General features: G+C 37.3%; 1 pseudogene; it reads right to left on the minus strand.

Moving 5' to 3' along the window:
• Positions 1–1,367: 1,367 nt before the first annotated feature.
• LOC125153705 (histone H3.3-like) lies at positions 1,368–7,684 on the minus strand (annotated as a pseudogene).
• Positions 7,685–8,201: the final 517 nt, after the last annotated feature.

Raw genomic sequence — 8,201 nt, forward strand, 5'->3', positions numbered from 1 at the left:
AGATACGGAGATGGTGGTACTACCTAAGAGGTAACAAAATCAGGTCCCGTGTTATCTAAGCTGATTAATGGCTTTGGTTCTCACCCAGTAGTGTGATCATATACTATGTGCCCTAAACAAGGACGACACTGGGAATAAAAGGAAGTGATAAAAGCCATTGGAATTGTATAATTTAAAATAATAATTTAAAATGTTTGTTGGCCCAAATTGGTTTTTTTTTTTTTCAACGTTTTTTTTATTTTTGGGACAGAGAGAGACAGAGCATGAACGGGGGAGGGGCAGAGAGAGAGGGAGACACAGAATCGGAAACAGGCTCCAGGCTCTGAGCCATCAGCCCAGAGCCTGATGCGGGGCTCGAACTCACGGACCGCGAGATCGTGACCTGGCCGAAGTCGGACGCTCAACCGACTGCGCCACCCAGGCGCCCCCCAAATTGGTTTTATTGCATAACACATCACAAACTGTTCAGTTAATGATGATTTGCTAAAGTAAAATTACTTAAAATATATTCATGTACATTATACCAAAATTTTTAAAAATATTCTTTGTATATATGAACATTAACCAGTTTTTTTTTTTTTTAAGTAGGCTCTACACCCTGAATGGGGTTTGAACTGATAACCCTGAGACGAAGAGTCACATACTTCCCTGACTGATCCAGCCAGGCACACCTACGTTAATTGGATTCTTAACAGTATTTGTCTCTTAACACCAGGTACCTGGTAGTTTTCTGAAGATTTCTTTTTCTGATATCATCAGAAATTATTTTTCAATGTGGTCTTTTTTCTCATATAAATGACGGCAATTACCTTCAGTTTTCCTTGTGGTTAATACAGTTAGAATTATCATAAGTTTTATGTGGCACTTCTCTGTAGACTCCTTTCTTTCTTTCTTTCTTTCTTTCTTTCTTTCTTTCTTTCTTTCTTAGTTTAATGTATCGTAATAGCAAACTTACAGGAACAGCACAGAAGACAGACAGCATTAAAAACCTGTGCTTGCACGTAGGACAACTCATTTAGAAAAGTATAGTGAATGGATGGAATCTACTGGATGATAAAAATGCTGCAGACACTATTTAGTTGCCGCCAAAAAGAAATTTACTTGTTTAAAAAAAAAAATCCAAATGCTGGCATTGTCCAGAAAAATTTAACAGGTTTATTTATAATTGTTACAAATTTAAACTGCTGAAATGTGTTCACTGAAACATTTTGACTTGCCTGAATGCTTGATGTCCCCGCATTTATATTAAAAATGCACACACGAATGAAAATGGAAAAACTGCCAATACTTGATATCTCTTCCCTATTTTTCCGTTTGCAATCCATTTTTTTTTTAAAGAATGAGATGTTTTCCATCAGTGTGGATGTTTAAGCACATTCGCCACGTATGCGGCATGCTGGCTGGATGTCTTTTGGCATAATTGTTACTTACATGTTTGGCATAGATAGCACACGGGTTGGTATCTTCAAAGAGGCTCACCAGGTAGGCCTCCCTTGCATCCTGAAAAGCCACGCTCTGGAAGCGCAGATCTGTTTTGCAGTCCTGAGCAATTTCTCGCCCCAGACGTTGGAAAGGAAGTTTGCAGATGAGAAGTTCGGGTGCTTCTGACTGATTTTGCGGAGTGCCACAAGACGGGGCTTGTAATGATGAGGTTTCTTCACCCTTCCAGTAGAGGGCGCACTCTTGCCAGCGGCTTTTGTAGCCAGTTGCTTCCTCGGTGCTTTACCACCGGTCGATTTGCAGGCAGTCTAGAGCCATGGTACAGAAACCTCCTTACTGACGCCCCCGTTCTTCTTTGCTGGAGCTCTGCGAGCTACAGTCGGTAGGCGGCGGCTGCCAGGAAAATTCGACTCTATTATTTTTAATTAAGAAAATACTCTTTCCATAGGTGCTTGGTTACCTGGTAAGTTTGAGAAATTTTATTTTAGTGGAGGATAATCTTTTGAATCTTAGAATCATAGTTAGTCTTACTAAGAAATGATCTCAAATACTTCATTTCAGTTAGAGTCACTTCTTCAAAAGCAAATTTTATCCTATGAAACATGCAGTATAAATGGTTTCTTTTTATAATTATTAAAAATGTTATATTAAATTTCCAAGCTATTGTAGGTTTTTCAATTTCTTTCCATTGGGGAACAAAATATAAATTTATCCAAGTAAATAAATATTTTTAAAAAATCAAGATAGTACCACTTAGGGTTCATTCTTTCCAGGGCAATAACCACATTTTTATAAAATTATTTGGTCACATAAATTGAATGTAGGGTTAGAATTACCTATCCATTTATAATGTGTGTATGTATTTGCATGCCTGTGTCCATCTGGCTGTTTGAGTTTGTCAGTCTTGAAGTGAGAGAAAATAAACAGTATGAAAGATGAACAGTGGAACATAGGTCTGCCTCTTACATATTGCAGGGCACGGGTCTCTTTCTTAGAGGCAGTAGTTACTACCAACTTCTCAGGCTTTCTTCCAGAAATACGTTCTCTATATTCAAGAATGTCCCAATTTATCATTCACTATCATCTCTGTATATACCTACCTATGATAATTTTTTACTTTTTATTTTTAAAATTTTAATTCCAGTATGGTTAACATACAGTGTTAGTTTCAGATGTACAATGTAGCGATTCTATAATTCTATACGTTACTGAATGTTCATCATGATGAATGTACTCTTTAATTCCCATCACCTTTTTGGCCCATCCGTCCACCTACCTCCCCTCTGATAACCATCAGTCTGCTCTCCACAGACTCTAAATAGTTTGCTTTTTGGTTTGTCTCTTTGTTTTTCCTTTGTTCATTGGTTTTGTTTCTTAAATTCCATACATGAGTAAAATCATATGATATTGTTTTTTCTCTGACTTGTCTCCCTTAGCATTATACCCTCTAGATTTATCCACGTTGTGGCAAATGAGAAGATTTCTTTCTTTCTTATGGTTGAGTAACATTCCAGTGTGTGTGTGTGTGTGTGTGTGTGTGTGTGTGTGTGTGTGTGTATACATTTGTGTCTTGATTTTGGATACTAACCCTTGATGAGGTATGTCATTGCAAATATCTTCTCTCATTCAGTAGATTATATTCTAGTTTTATTGATTGTTTCCTTTGCTGTGCAGAAATGTTTTGTTTTGATATCATCCTAATAGTTGTTGCTTTTGTTTCCCTGGCCTCAGGAGACATACCTAGAAGGATGTTGCTATGGCCAGTGTCAGAGAAGTTACTGCCTTTGCTCTCCTCTAGGATTTTTATGGTCTCAGGTCTCAGGTTTAGGTCCTTAATCCATTTTGAGTTTATTTTTTTATAGGATGGAAGAAAGTGCTCCAGTTTGTTCTTTTGCATGTAGCTCTCCAGTTCTCCCCACACTGTTTGTTAAAGAGACAGTTTTTTTTTCCCATTGCATGTTATTTCCTTTGTTGTCAAAGGTTAATTGACCACATAATTTTAGGTTTATTTCTGGACTTGCTATTCTCTGCCATCGATCTCCATGTCTATTTTTGTGCCTTTTGATTACTACAGCTTTGAAACCTGGAATTAGGATACCTCTAGTTGCATTCTTTTGATAGGGATTGCATTAACTCTCTAGATTGCTTTGGGTAGTATGGATATTTTAACAATATTTATTCTTCGAATCCATGAACATGAACATCTTGCCGTTTGTGTCATCTTCAGTTTCTTTCATCAGTGTTTGATAGTTTTCAGAGTACAGGTCTTAAACCTCCTTAGTTAAGTTTATTTCTGGGGCGGCTGGGTGGCTCAGTCGGTTGAGCGGCCAACTTCGGCTCAGGTCGTGATCTCGCGGTCCGTGAGTTCGAGCCCCACGTCGGGCTCTGTGCTGACAGCTCGGAGCCTGGAGCCTGTTTCGGATTCTGTGTCTCCCTCTCTCTGACCCTCCCCCGTTCATGCTCTGTCTCTCTCTGTCTCAAAAATAAATAAACGTTGAAAAAAAAGTTTATTTCTAAGTATTTTATTATACTTGGTGTAATTATAAATGGTATTGTTACCTTAATTTCTCTTCTATCTCCTTATTAGTGAATAGAAATGCCATGGATTTCTATATACTGATTTTGTATTCTGCGTCCTTACTGAATCAATTTATCAGTTCTAGTAGTGTTTTTGGTGACCTTTCAGGTTTATATAAAATTGCCTATTAAATTTTTATATTAACACAAATGATGCCGTTCTGTCAATACCTCTGAACATACCATTTTCATTTACTAATAATATTGTACCATATCAGAATAGGTACTTATGCAACTATTCACTAAATGAAAGAGAAAGAATGACCTGGAGAGAATATTTATCCATCTCTATTTTCTAAATCCTGTAGAGCAAATAATTTAAAAACTAGTGTTTTCTGGAAAAAAAAACAGACTCTTTGGTTTAAAGGAGTAGATATCTCCAGAATTCGTTAGTGAGCAGTGTTATTTTATATCAAACATTTTAAATGCATAGGGTTTTCATAAGCTGCTCATGTTCAGCATCTGCAACCTATGGATTCTTGTTATGTCAAGAATGATTACATTTTCCGGTACAAAATAATATCCCTCTCATTTCCTTTAAGCCTCTCAAGTTTCTAAGTCTTGAGGATACTACAACTAAACACTTGGTAAACAATTGTTTTTTGTTTTTTTGTTTTCAACAATATGGATAAAAAAGAGACTTATTCCTTGGTACTTGCCCTGTGGGCCCTGTAGTCACAGCATTTTTCCTCCCATACAGGAGAGGAAGAGAGGAGTAAGCAGTGGGTCTGGGGAGCAAATAGGGACAGGGCTCCTGGATGATGTGTGGGACAGCTGGCTCCACTGAATAACTGGAGAGAGTGTGGATTAGTAAAGTAAATAAAGTAAGATGACTTGGTAGAGGTGTATCAAGCCAGATATTAAACCTTAGGAGTGTCCTCTGTTTCTTAAGCTGGCATCTTGGGCCAGATTTATACAGTGAGTGTCTTTGTGGCTTCCCACTCTATGAAGATTCAAAGTTTGATTGCACTTCATGAAAACTCCAGCAGAATTTAAATTTACTCCCACCTACCATGTCATGACTAAGCCTATGTGCAGGACTTACTGCAAATCTCCTGGATGGGGGTTCCTTTCAGTTTTGCCTTGAAGGCACACCTTGATAATAGGCATATCAATCCTCTCTCACTCTGGTCTTGAGTGTACTTGAATTTTCAGCTTGGCTAACTGCACCTTTTTGTAGTTCCCAAGAAGGAATGATTTTTTTTTTTCCTCCTCTTTCCAAGGAGAGTTTGGAAGAATGTGGACTTCAGTTGCCATCTTGATTTGAAAAATGTCATTTACCTCACTTTAAATTGAGCCTAAAATGGGTTCAGTGACTTGGCCAGGCTCACATTAGGTGGCTCAAACTTATATCTTTTCAACCCAAATTTTATGTTTTCCCCATTAAGGGAGACATGACACATAGTGCTTAAGAGTGGAGGCCCTAGTGAAGAATAGACAGGTTCTAACATCTGGAAGAATGGGCCCATTTATGGGCTATTTTGGGGACCTCAGTCTCCAGGGCTGATTGGAGAGGGAGCAAAAACCTGCAAGGGGAATTTCCCCTTTTACTGTCTTCTTTACAATGGGACCACTGATTTTAATTATGTATTTGATCATGCTTCATCTAACATTCTCATCATTGCCTTAACAATTGTCATAAAAACTGATGACTTAAAGAACTCATTTGAGAAATAATGATCATGGAGCCGTATATCCTCTGTGCCCACCTTCCCATTGTCCTGCTCCAGACCCAGAATGTCTAGGTTCAAATACCTCATTTGTAGCCACTGCAACCCAAGTTAAATCATTAATATAAGTAGCGAAGATGATAACGTTCATCTTACAGACTTGTAAGAATGAGTAAGAATGAATGAGTGAGGACCTGAAAAGTGACAGAAGGGGAACTCTGCCTTCCCAGACATGTTGTTCTACTGTGGACCAGGCTCCTATAATTGTTACTGGAGATGACATAGAAAGTACCAATGTCAAGTTGGTCTCTTTTTGGGAGAGATGATAAATGCATATAAAAAAAATGTTGGATGAATTCCCAATATTAGTTTCCTTACTTATTACTATAACTGTTCTTCACATGGGCCCACTAAGTCCAGAAACTAAGTAAGAAAACTCTATCAATAAAATTAGTGGATGTGAATTTTCAAAAATTCACATATGTTTAGGGATTTTCCAAAATTGTATAAAAAAAAAGATGATTCACAGGTTTCAAGTACTAATTCCACTTCTATTTTAAGCAAATTTAATTGTGTCTTCATCATGTTTTCATGGCTCACCAAGTTACTTTAGTGAATGCTGTCTGCTGAGAAGGTAAGATTATAACCTGACCAGTCCAGGTAGTTGGGAAACTACAAAGGCTGAGCTGAATATATTCTCTGGTTCTGACATTAGGTGTCACTACAATCAAGGGAAAGCAGAGCAAGCAAAGGAGTAGCAAAGTGGAATTGTAATTTGGAGGGAGAAAGATACACATTTAAATTGTGGTGTGAAGTATCTGGAGAAGAACCTATGACTTCAAGGTTTGCATATTCACATTGTCATTGAAAGGAAAGAACATCCTAATAGATGTAAAAGCATCCATTTTCCTAAAACTCGTAAGAAATACTTGTTGACTACTTTGCATATCTTGCTATTTCTTCCCCTAACTGATGGTAAAACTGACAGAGGCTGCCAGGAATTTTCAAACAAGATAATTTTAATTTGTTATGAATGAGATTTTCATAGACCAGCTCACCTTAAAAGTCTAATTCTTAAAATTACTCAAAGGAAGATTTTAAGTTTAAGCTTTTTAATTTTTTAAATTAAGTTTAAGCTTTTTATCCATAACTTATTGGATATTTCAAAAGACGTTTTGCTTGATAAAGATGTTATCAACCGTTGACCTTAAAGATTGAAATTAAGATTCAATGACCTTAAATTAAAAATTTATGTCCTACTTGGAAGGTTTTTTTTTCTTCCACGTCACTGCCATTTGTGTGCTAAGTGTATCGTTATCAGATACATTCACATTTGTTTAAGGAAAATATTTGTAAACAGTTGGAGAGAATGGAGCCCATCTAATGTTTCCCTTAATTGTTAGGCAACACGGTCAACTGAAAAGTCTGAAAAGTTCATACTCCTAAGAGATGTATTAAATTAATTTTCCCATGTGTATGCATTGGCAAACACTGTTGGAATAGATTCAGAGTATTAATGACTCTAATGTCGTATGTATTGATGAGTCAAATGGATGCTAACTCAAGTGATGTCTGAGGGTTCTAGGGGGAAAAAGAGTGTTCCATTTGTATGTGGGGTAGGGCTGATGATGAGCATTTCATGAAGCAGCTATTTATGAATCAAACTTATGAAGTAATTGAACATAGTAACAACTGGAATGGCAGTATTGGATTGAGTATCAGCTTCGTGTGTATATAACTCAACTTACCAAGGGTCCACAGGATCTCTGGTTTAGACTCCCAAAACAAGTACCAAAGTTCAGTCTTGCTTCCCTGTTGATAATGGTCTCTACTGACAGATTTTGAATGGGAGTGGTTTTAGTGATGGGGAGTTTGGACCTGGGGAAAAAGTGGGAAAGATCCGGAGGGAAGATTGTTCTGTGCATTTCTGTAACTCTTTCTTCCTCAAGCTGTGATGGAGGCCTGGACTCACCCCCTCTCAAGGTTCTTTTGGGCATTATGAGCTTAATGGTTTACTGAAGATTTAGAAAGATGAGTATCTGACACAAGTACATTACTTTGGTGATGCTGGGGAGTATATTGATGATGGAGATACAAGTGGGCTTCTCAGTGTTAGAGATAAACACAATTTAAGGTGTCTTGAACACTGCTTTCTTTGTCCCACTTGATAATATACCAGCTTGCATTATATGAAAACTGTTGAAATTATTTGATCAGAGAAAGAAGACCAGACGGTATGGTCTAGAGAGCAGGCTGCTGTCATGTGCAAGGTGTTTCTGCATCATTTGCAATGGCTAGATTGTGATCCTGTAGTAATTGTCCAACTCTTATTTGATATTTTATTGATGGTTTGGATTTTGTTGGTTTTCTTCTCTGAAAAGAAATGGATGTATGACATATCTCAGACTAGTGATTTTAGTATTGTTTTGAATCTGCTGTAATTATTGAAACTGTTCTTGTGCATCTCAGTATTATCTTGATGATTCACAACCAAACTTACAACTAAGTTATCCA

Source organism: Prionailurus viverrinus, chromosome A2 (assembly GCF_022837055.1).
Source record: "Prionailurus viverrinus isolate Anna chromosome A2, UM_Priviv_1.0, whole genome shotgun sequence".
NCBI classification, from domain to species: Eukaryota; Metazoa; Chordata; class Mammalia; order Carnivora; family Felidae; genus Prionailurus; species Prionailurus viverrinus.